We start from the raw sequence: 10,434 nt of genomic DNA, 5'->3' as shown, positions 1-10,434 counted from the left end.
TGAAATATACACAATGCAATGTGTTATATCACTTGTGTCATGTTAGACTGAGTGTGGCGGAATTTACAGTCGTGGCCTATTATGGTTTTGATGTTTTTCCATGAATACGTGTCACTGCGCAGCAATTTTTTGCTTTTTGCATCATTCCAATCCAAATTTAGATTCAATGAAAGTCAACAGAAAATCATTAGATTTAATCAGAGGCCGTTCGCTTACTCCTGACAGAGTAAAGTTAGAGCTTCGATTTCCTCAATGTAGATGTCATTATGTCGCTTAGCAACATGCCAAGAACTTCTTGTTTGAAAAAAGCACACTATTCACAGGCCACGATTAAGAAAAGAATTCTGGCTTGTTTTGTTCAAGGTCTGCATTCAGGGAAACAAGAACTAAATACTAAGTAGCTTGTATTTGACTGTATACCCAGTAACTCCTCATTTACTTCACATGAATGCTGATGTATAATTTTATAAGACAAGGAGCAAATAGTTGACTTAATCTGCCATTACAAAAAAGGAGGAGAGGAGAGGAATCCATGTTGCCAAGAGAAAAACCTTCCGAATGCTTAACAACCTGATAATTAACAATGCTGCATAATGCAGCTCTAACATTTTGCCTCTTTCTTCTAAAAATGGTAGGACAGCAAGCAAAAAAGAGAATCTACTCAAATATTTAACTGGAGTGGGTTAAATCAGCCATTTTCCTCCTCTTTCATTTTTTTGAAAACCTTATAAGCCTGTCACAAAATTACTTAATGTACCAGTGGTATTATACTGAGGTACTTAAAGTGAATTTGTAATTGCCTGCATTCACACAAATGCTGGCCACCTCCTTAAGAAATTTCACAACACAGGGCCACCTGTGATTCGCACTTAAGTCTAGGCATTGGTATAAATTTTTGCTTTCCCTTTGAACATGCAACCAAAGACAACCAAATCTTCATACTGAGTGTTTTAACACTGCTAACTTCCTGCTGTGTAGTATTAAATAGATCCCAGCAAAATATTATGCATGTTCAATATTATACTATGAGGGCTACATCTTGGATGTGTATTGCTGCAAGTATCTATTGTATTTCAGTTCTCAATTACAACATATCTCCTTGGAAAACAGTGCTTATATAATGAATAAGCAATTGCTGTCTTTCATCTTGATTCTATATGATTTCAATTAACATTTCTTTAAGATATATTTTCCCTGTTAAAAACAATTATTCAGGTGCTAAGAAAAACCCCCTGCGCAATGTCAGCTTTATCAAGAAATCTGCATAGACAAACACATGCAAGGACAAATGCTTTGTTCACCACACAAGAGACACGGTGCTGTCTCAAATCTCAGAGGTGGTTCTACGGTCTCAATCAGCAAAAACTCTGAAACTTGTTCTCTTTCTTTTCCATGCACACCTCTCTTCCCCCTTTGAGCACAATGACGGGAGAGCACAGTAACCCACGGTTGCAAGAGCACCAAATGCCGAGTGCCGCTCTGAGGTATCAACCTCTGAAGAGGGCATGTTCCTCAGCAAGATTCTCTGAGAAATGAAAAAAAAGTTAACAAATAAAAAATCAAGAGTTGCAAATTGTCAAGGAATTGTAGCTGCCTGTTGCTATAGAATTAGAATAGAATTGCCAGGATCACAACAGACCGGCCTCCCCACTGCGACCCTTGCGCTGTCATATGCCAAGATTCTGCTGCTTTGACCCCGTGACCCCCAGACGCAAATTCATTCCCCTCCAAGAGACTTCCAGCAGTTTTCAGTGGAGTGTTCCCTCACTGAAACAGCTTTGATTGGCACGTATATTGTCAAAATACTGCGCCTCGAAACAGACCGCCACTTCCAAAGGCTGAGATTCTCATTCAACAGTGAGATGGGTTTCTAAAGGAGAACTCCATTCCTTCACCTATAATACCCGCTTTAAATTCCACCTCCACCCAAATGTTGATATTTTTGTATTATGCTTTCAGCAAATGAAACATTGCACACAGGAGCAGAGGCAGCAGAGTGGCATAGCAGCATGGAGCAAGGCGTGCAACAAGAAGGTTTTCAGTTTGATCCTCAGGTGGGCCACTGCCGTCTTACCCTGCTGCAAGGTACTTAACCCCAATGATGTTCAACTGTACAAATGGGTAACATGTAAAAATAATAAGCTATGTATCACTCTAGATAACAATATATTTTAAGCAAATGTAATGGACACATAGCCTCCCCCCCAATGCCAGAGTGCTGTAACAAGCCCCTGTCCCCCACCCCCACACAACCAAAACACTTCATTAATGGTCCCCATTTGGTCAGTGTTAATTGCACCATGATTATCTTTGGACTACTCAAACATTTACACTTTGCTTTGTGTGCTCTCTAGTCTGCAGTCTGAGGTAACACCTGGCAAATACACACAGACTACACCAGACTGGAGGAAGATGTTTCCATGGGGGCATGTGTCAACTGTATTACCAACTGTTGATTCTGTTCACATATATATTTGCTGAGCTGTAATCCAATTGATGGGGACCGTTTCCTGTGAAGACAGGGCACAAATACACTACCGACTGTAAACAGATAATTGGACTGTGAGACACTTAATACCACAATCAAAATGTTGGATAGGAGTTGTTTTCTTTCTCTTACCATCCATTCAGGTTCATTGTTTGATCTATGTTCTAAATAGCTTTGATGGGACTGGCTTTTGTGCTGTTTCAGTGATAGCTGGGACAAAACTACTTCGTAGCCTTTTCTCTAATTTGTCCAAATGCCTATCAATATATCCCACTGTAAATTGGTGTAAAGTAAAGAAAGTCTGCAAGATTCCTCATGTCCACCTACATCATGGTAAGACGACATGGTAAGATGGATTTCTTATGATGTTTAAAGAGAAAACAATGTATGTTAACAACTGCACTTGTCAATTCAGTTTTATCAGCATAAACTGATTTGAGAAAAAAGAACCAATTACTGTTTTAGCATGAAAAACTGGAGCTAAGAACACACAACTGTCACTCCATTACACAAATCAGATCACAGATTATTTAAATGTGTAGTGTATTTTAGGGCAGTGTAATTTAGTGTAGTGTAGTATAGAGCATGCTGGTATAGTGTAGTGTAGGGCAGTGTAATTTAGCGTAGTGTAGTATAGGGCATGCTGATGTAGTGTAGTGTAGGGCAGTGTAATTTAGTGTAATGTAGTATAGGGCCTGCTGGTGTAGTGTAGTGTAGGGCAGTGTAGTTTAGTGTAATGTAGTATAGGGCATGCTGGTGTAATGTGGTATAGGACAGTATAATTTAGTGCAGTGTAGTATAGGGCCTGCTGGTGTAGTGTAATGTAGGGCAGTGTAGTTTAGTGTAATGTAGTATAGGGCCTGCTGGTGTAGTGTAGTGTAGGGCAGTGTAGTTTAGTGTAATGTAGTATAGGGCATGCTGGTGTAGTGTAGTATAGGACAGTATAATTTAGTGCAGTGTAGTATAGGGCCTGCTGGTGTAGTGTAATGTAGGGCAGTGTAGTTTAGTGTAATGTAGTATAGGGCATGCTGGCGTAGTGTAGTGTAGGGCAGTATAATTTAATGCAGTGTAGTGTAGGTCTGCTGGTGTAGTGTAGGGCAGTGTAATTTAGTGCAGTGTAATGTAGTGTAGGGCAGTATACTTTAGTACAGTGTAGTGTTGAGCATGCTGGTGTAGTGTAGTACTGGGAAGTGTAATTTAGTACAGTGTCGTGCACTACAGCTATGCCTTGTGTGACCTACTTTGCCATGTCAAATCAGTCAGGATGGGCTCATTTCCACAGCACCCTTCCTGTGAAACAGCACTGCAGTCCAGCTTTACAGCAGGAGGGTCAGTCAGCAGCTCTCATTCTCTGCCCTGCTACCATACAGGGGAGAGGAGAGTTGCCACTAGGATAATGCAGGTTTCCAATGCTTCATGAAGGCTTTCAGTGAGGGATAAATGGGCGATTTGAAATTTTCTAGGACTCTCGGGGTTGCATCCAAAGCCACAGTGAGACTTGTGCACCTCTGCACCATACAACACAGCAGACAGTACATAAGCACTGAGGGCAAGAAGTAGGAGAGAGAGAGTCATTATGATAGACTGCTGAGAGTGCTATCTTAACCTCTACATTGCTACAGGGGCCATCATTTCCCCCTGTGTTTACCATCCTCATTTCCGTCACCCAAGCTACTCCGCCATTCCTTCAAATACTGATCTCCTATCGAGATAAGGATCATGGATGATTGGCCATACAAAATCACAAGACACGGTGTGACAAACCCAGTGCTTTACATTGAAAGATACAATAAATTCAGGCACTTTTCATACACTGTAGGCAAACAACAGACTGCCTAGGACCAGAAGCTGAACAAAAGCAGAAAATGCCCCAGAACATTACACTACAGTGAATATAAATAATATGGGTGTATACTGCAATTTATATTATGCAATAGGCATTACATACATTATACTGTATATGCAGGCATATGAACCACTGCAATATACACTATAACATATTAACCATCGCAATATACTATAACTTCTCTTATAATATCTATAAACCCCTTGCAATAAGGACTGTCCACCCAACATGAAAACAGGAGCAAAGGAATGAGAGAAAAGAGACAGACAAGCATGGCACTCTATCTGAGGCCTTGACGCAGACAGATTTAATACCGCACATCTCCACTGTGAGGGGAGAGGCAGAAGGCCAGGGGACCATGGGAGCGCAGGGCTGACAGAGACCGCAGGGAGAGGGATTCTTCTCTCCGCCACTCAGTGTGAGACAGAGACGCCTCCGCTGCCCGCTCTGCCATGTGTGCGGTGAGCCCGGCTCTGGCGAAGGAGGCGGCAGCGCTTGCATCAATTACACCAGACGGGCCTGACGGCTGTAATTACATACCTCTCCGCTGATTATGTATGGTCTGTCATGGAGACCAGCAGGCCACACATTTTGGCGCACCCGTTTAAGCAGTCAGCTGTCAGGGCAAAGTGGGAAAGTGGTACGATTCAGAGAGTGGGGGAAGGGGGGGGGGAGTAAGGGGGGGGCCTTAAGGAGGGAAATCAAACCCCCCCCCTTCTCGCCCCCCTGCACCTCCGCCTCGCTAGTCTCTTCTCTATCTGAAGGCTCCAGCGTCTCGGAGTGCTCCCGCTGTGCTCTCTGGTGATAGCTGCAGCATTGAGCCAGCATTTGGCTGGGGAATACAACCACACCTCTCCAATGAGGTTCTCTTGGAGATGAACCACGTGCGGGCCGACTGCACTGTAATAAGTGCTGCAGTTGCCTGAATGAGATTCAGTGCTGCTGCGCTTCTGCTTGGAAGCGAATCCAAGGATCAATCGAGCAAAAAAACCCACCAGGAATGCTAAATTATTTTTCAGAGCGAGGCAAACTGCATTCCAACGTTCAAAACATGCGTTCCTGTGTGCAGCGTCTGATGTGATCGCTACGATAATCAAAGTGGGTTTCCTCACAGGCAGCACAGCTGAACATCACGGGCACATACCCAAGATTAGTGTACCACATGCACGTTTGTGGTGTTGCACACCCCCAGCAACCTGAATACGCATGTATACAAGTCAGATGTATGCACCAGCCTGTAATATCCAGCCAACCCCACCCATTTCTCCTGCAAGAGTGGACCATCCCATTGTGACAGATATCCCCTCCCCTCACCAGTACTCTGAACGGATTGGTCCATCTACCAGTGGCCATGTGCCAACCAGTCTGTGCTGGGCACAGCCAAGAAAAACAGCCTTTGAAGCACTACCCACTCAGAGTAGCACTGCTAACACTATTATTATTGAAGTATTTATTATTTTGTGTTGAGATTTTAGTATCTAATTTGTGTCTTTTACAATTGTCTGAAATTTGAAAACGTAATAAGTGCTTGTAATAATAAACAAGAACTGTTTTTCTTAATGCACATGTACAGTACAAAATATGTGTTTTCGTCATCCTGGACAAGTTGAGTTTCAGGTAAGAAGATGAATTTCAGCAACAAGGTCAAGGGCTTTCATTTAATACAGTCAGTAGTCCATTACATTACACACAATTAGCAGATGCTTTTATCCAGAGCAACTTCCGGCCAAGAGAAAAGAAGTGTATCCATCCAAGTTATATCAGCAACAGTGACAGACTAGGTTAACGACACTTCCAGAACATTAAGGACATGCACAACATCATTCAAGTTAACTTGTGCTAATCTTAAAGGAGACAGCCTAAAAACCAATAGGAAGTCATTCAATCCTTGACAATTAAACAGTATGGTCATGCACACACACACACACACACACACACACCTCTTTTGCTTTGTAAGATGCAGTATGTGGAAAAAAAAACAGCCATGCAGGGAAAAACCTCTTAACACCAGACAGTCCCCTATCCTCACAGTCATCAGGAAGCACCAGAAGGCCTACCTGTCAACCCATCCTGCGTTTCGCCTGCTCTCACATGACCCTGGTTATTCCGCCCATGCCACAGTCCCCTTGGAACTACAGGAAAAAAGTACACAAAAACCATATTGAAAACCCAGCAGCCCTGTCTCAACACCTCACCCCCCCCCCCCCACACACACACATAGGTACAATGATTAAAAATCATCCTGCTGACGACGTGTTGCTTTTTCTCTCTGCAATTTAATGTCTCTACAGGTCCTCCAGACACGTTTCCACAAGCAAAGGTCTGCAATCTGGTCTAATGTGCCACTGATGATAAATGGGCTCCATGGCACTGTCCTTCGGCGTATCTGTAATGAGCCCATCACTAGTGACAATGACTTCCAGATTTAGTTTTTCTCTTCGCTGCTTGCCTCTCTTTTCCATCCAGCACCAGCCCACAGAGATGATTATATGCATCTCTGGACAGCTGCACCACACAGATGCAGACAGAAGCTCAGGTCTGGGGTTTTAGATGGTTCCTGAGCTCTGGTACCACACAGTTCCGTGAAGATCTGAGATACAGCTACAGGACCGCTATATACCTCCATTCAAGAGACACACCTCACAAAGAGAGGTGCTGATGAGTTTTCTGTAATCTGAAAAGGTCTATTGATTTCTGCAAAATAAAAGCATCCCTGAAACCTCATTCCAATTTTGTTCTTGGTCTTCTTGTGTTACTTCTGTTATTAAAATCATCGCTCTGTTGGTCAGACACAAGACAGTGTTGGTCTGTTATTTATTTTGTCGGAAGATTTCAAACTACATATGTAGCACAGAGAACAGCAAAAAAAAAGACAGCAAGGATGGCCTCTGTGTGAAATGGTGGGGAAATTTGGTTGTAAAGGTTATAGACACACCCATTCACAAAAGCCCCTCTTTAACAATGATCAATCAACCCAGTGACCGGGTTCTAGGCCTGTTATTTTGACTTAAATAAAATTTCATGTCAATTAAATGAAGCCTGTTCTGGTGAACGGTAGATCTCACCATCTACCCCCACCCTTTTCCCACCCCCACCATTTTCCACATGGCAGAGCAGAGTACAGGGCTTTGTCTCACAGGTCTACATCCGGACCCCAACAAACATGTCAAAGTAGTTCCCTCCTCCAGCCACTCCTGCCTTGTTCAGGATGGGAAGGGGGGGTGGATGTAAGGGTGGTTCCCTTTCCAGGGAACCCCTCCCCTCTTTGGCTAGCCTATTGACAGAGAGCTGTGAGCGCACAAACAGTCCACTGCAGACTGCCGTGAGTGCTCTCATTCACACACTCCAACACGTGCACCCACACTGATAATTACTTAACGGACACAACGCCCACAAAGACAGGGCCCCTAACTGCTTTAGACAAGGGCCAAGGCTCTCCCAAGGCCCTGTCCCCTCACGGCTCTTTGTCCCTTTCTCTGAGGGCGTGTGTTTGTTTTGCCTCGCCCAAATGAACTTGCCATTCTAATCGTCTTCATATTCCATCCATTTCTACCAAAGAAGTGTTTTGAATGCAGAGTTTGAAGAGAATCCCCGCTGTGACCAAAACAAGGCATGGTTAGATCCATTTTTTTATTTCAACCAAATAACTGAAAATTATGCAAATGAAAACATGTTAAAGGATGAAAAAGACAACGGTTGCTGTGAACCGGACTTGCTTGGTAAAATTTGTTTTACGTGCATTTATGAATGATACTGTCTCAAGCATTGAAGACTCGACACAGACACCCTAGGAGGGACCAGCCATATTCCTTTTCAAGACAGACAAGAAAGCAGGGCTCTACACCATGACTGCTTTGGTCAAAAATGCAATCACCTTTTTTTTCCAGAGTCCATTTTCTTTCTTTAAGGTTCAAGTTAAAAGTAAGTTGTAGCTAATTATTTAGCAGTTTTGAAAGCATGTGTGTCCCTGGAAAATTTATTAATAACACTTGATAAAACTGCACTGCCCATTTTACACTTAAGTTTATCAGTTTTATTCACAAAGTATGGATTTTATTCACAAAAATGGGTTCATTTACAAAGTTTAGATATAGCTGAATAAACGGTCTCCTCACTGTGAAGCTTATGCTGCTCTGATTCTCTATATAATTAAATACTCCAACCTGCATTGTGTCTAAGCCATGTGTTGTTTAAATTGATCTGTTTTTAATCAGTCTGTTGATCTGTGAAAATGATCCAAGCAATGCAACACTGCTCTAAACCAAATACATCTCACAAATCAATACATCAAATGATTAAATAAATAATAAACTATTTACCCGTTTTGCTTGATACGGTGCTGGCTTTAATGCAACAACAAAGAAACATCAATCATTTAAAAGTAAAATATGTCAACCTGCACATTTGTTTTTGGAATCTGTTCTGCCTAAAGTAATAAACAATTACCTAATCAACACAGATTTCAAGGTGGCTGGCCAAACCTCTATGCCTTTAGGCACTGTCTTCATCTTCTCAGTGGTGTTACAGAATGCACAATTTAATTAATATTGCCATTAATTCCAAAACTGAATTAAAATAGGATGTGTGACTATGTGTGTTATATAAATTGCATGTTTATCGTAAAGGACAAAACTTTCTTTCTATATTAATCTAAATTTCTACTTGTGCAAATTTCAATTGCTGCAGAAAAGCACCGACAAAGACGTGGACATTGTGCTGGCTTTTTTTTTTTTTGGCTTTCTCTTTTGAGAAAGCCACCATTTCACACCTTGCAACACCAACACAACAAATCTGGAGACGAGACCTTCGGCAGTGCAATCAAGACCACACAAAACAGACCACACAGTGCTGCGCATCACAATCACTGCCACCTTTTCTGCACTAACAGACCAGAGCTAGCTAGTCTGATCACACCGGGGGGAGTGCACGAAAAAAGGAAGTCAGAACACCGTGTTTCAGCTGGACATCCAGACCGTTTGATGTGGTTTGCAATTGACCAATACCTTTCTAAAAGTCAATGCCTTACTGAGCCCTTGTCTGCTGGAGGTCTCCTTTCAGTGTAGCACAAAGGCTAGAGAACATGGCCTGCCTTTTGTACAGGGGCAGCAGACCAGTAAGGAGACCCACAGCCCCACACCCCACACCAGGGGACTGCTGGAAGGAAAGGGTCATACTGCCCTGCACGTCCTGATACTATACTAAAATATGACTGTTATTGGGGGAAAAAAAACCAAAGAATACCATTACGAGGCTGCATTTAAAAATTCTTAATTCATCAAATAACTACACATGACCTCACTGACCTCTCTTCTGAATGGCCATCCATATCGCCTTAAACCTGAGCTTTTAGGTATTTTAACATTTGCTCCCAAAAAAATCATATGTAAAGTGTAACTCCAATCTTAAAAGTTAAACTGACGGTACTTATATAACTTACGCCCTCCAATGCTGGATCCCCTCAACTGTGAATTCCATGTGGCCAGTTCCTATGTCTGACTCAAAATTGAGTATCTGCTATTGAATATATGCCACTGCCTGTGTGGGACAGGCTAGAAGGATGACACATCTGACATGTGCATGGCCCTGTGTGGGGAGGCTATAAACCTTAACTCATTTGTTTACTAATTAACGGTCCTATCAAGTTACCCCAAAAAAATGAACAGCTTCTGAAGACCTTCACCAATTATAATTTTCATTTTTCTGATTAACATCTAGAGCACGAGCTGCCACAGCAGAACATGACTTTTGAGTGGTGTGAAAGGCCTGAGACTGCCCGCAATATCTGGCTTGCCTGGACTCTTGTGTCCAGCACCAAGTTAAATACCCCTCCTCCCATGCATTGACCTATGGAGAGCCAGGCCTCTTCAGCTGCTTTGCCATTTTGAATGTCCAAATCAGTCCTAAACAGGGTCACACTGTCAATGCCCAGACAGCTACAGCTAAAAAAACTGTGAGTGAAGGTAGGGGGTAAAGGGGGAGACAATGGGGGAGTCCGGTTTACAAGGATACAATGAAGTATAAGCCCTGCAGTAGAGAGCACTGCACTTGAAAAATAATGATAAAAACAATCGCTCATCAGTTGAGGACTGTAACTGAATGA

The sequence above is a fragment of the Megalops cyprinoides genome, chromosome 3 (assembly GCF_013368585.1).
Source record: "Megalops cyprinoides isolate fMegCyp1 chromosome 3, fMegCyp1.pri, whole genome shotgun sequence".
Lineage (NCBI taxonomy): Eukaryota > Metazoa > Chordata > Actinopteri > Elopiformes > Megalopidae > Megalops > Megalops cyprinoides.
The sequence above is the reverse complement of the archived record's forward strand: the minus strand, read 5'-3'. Positions refer to the sequence as shown.